Raw genomic sequence first — 1,435 nt, forward strand, 5'->3', positions numbered from 1 at the left:
TTTTGTTTCGTACGAAAAATTATCGAATATAGCAGTATTTTGACGTTTATCATCCCCTTTTCCTTTATGTGACTTAAACAAAATATCATCGAATTAGGCAATATTTTGCCGTTTTCCACGTTTTTGTGAATTTTCAGTCTATGGGTATTAATTCATATATATACGATAAAAATTATGCAAACCTATAATTGATTAGATAATAACCTTAAATACTTCATTTTCAATCATCTATTTGTTTCTCGTTAAAATACTGAGTAAGATATTGAAAAGGGGAGAAGTTCGGTTTTTATTGCATATATCGACGTTTCAGCCGGATTAGAGCGGTTTTACGTGTACATCTTCCCTCGGTAATATAAACGGAAAATCAGGAACATTTTAGTTAATTGTAATGAAAACACATTGATTTTTATCATTTGTATTGGAAACAACATTGTCATATGTCTTTTCTTGGATCTAAATAATGCGAAACCTCGCTCTATGATTTGAAGTTAAAATCCTCAAATATGGTTAAATAGTGACTTTTTCACGTTTTTCATGTAGTTTGATACTACGTAAATATATTCATTTTTACCAATATTTCGATTTTATTTCATGTAGTATCACGATATGTGATTTGGCCTTCAAATCTCAGAATTTCGCATAATATTGCATTTTAAGCAAGTTTTCTTGCATTTTGTTTTGTACGAAAAATCATCGAATTTAGCAATATTTTGACGTTTATCGTCCCCTTTTCCTTTATGCGACTTAAACAAAATATCATCGAATTAGGCAATATTTTGCCGTTTTTCCACGATTTTGTGAATTTTCAGTCTATAGGTATTAATTCATTATATATAAGATAAAAATGATGCAAACACATAATTGATTATATAATAACCTTAAATACTTCATTTTCAATCAACTATTTGTTTCTCGTTAAAATACTGAGTAAGATATTGAAAAGGGGAGAAGTTCTGTTTTTATTGCATATATCGACGTTTCAGCCGGAATAGAGCGAATTTCGTGTACATCTTCCATCGGTAATATAAGCGGAAAATCAGGAACATTTTAGTTAATTCTAATGAAAACACATTGATTTTTATCATTTGTATTGGAAACAACATTGTCATTTGTCTTTTCTTGGATCTAAATAATACGAAACCTCGCTCTATGATTTGTAGTTAAAATCCTCATATATGGTTAAATAGTGACTTTTTCACGTTTTTCATGTAGTTTGATATTACGTAAATATATTCATTTTTACCAATATTTCGATACTATTTCATGTAGTATCACGATATGTGATTTGGCCTTCAAATCTCAGAATTTCGCACGTTTCGTTTTTCCACGTTTTTGTGAATTTTCAGTCTATAGGTATTAATTCATTATATATACGATAAAAATGATGCAAACAAATAATTGATTAGATAATAACCTTAATTACTTCATTTTCAAT

This window comes from Procambarus clarkii, unplaced genomic scaffold, assembly GCF_040958095.1.
Source record: "Procambarus clarkii isolate CNS0578487 unplaced genomic scaffold, FALCON_Pclarkii_2.0 HiC_scaffold_101, whole genome shotgun sequence".
Taxonomy (NCBI): Eukaryota; Metazoa; Arthropoda; class Malacostraca; order Decapoda; family Cambaridae; genus Procambarus; species Procambarus clarkii.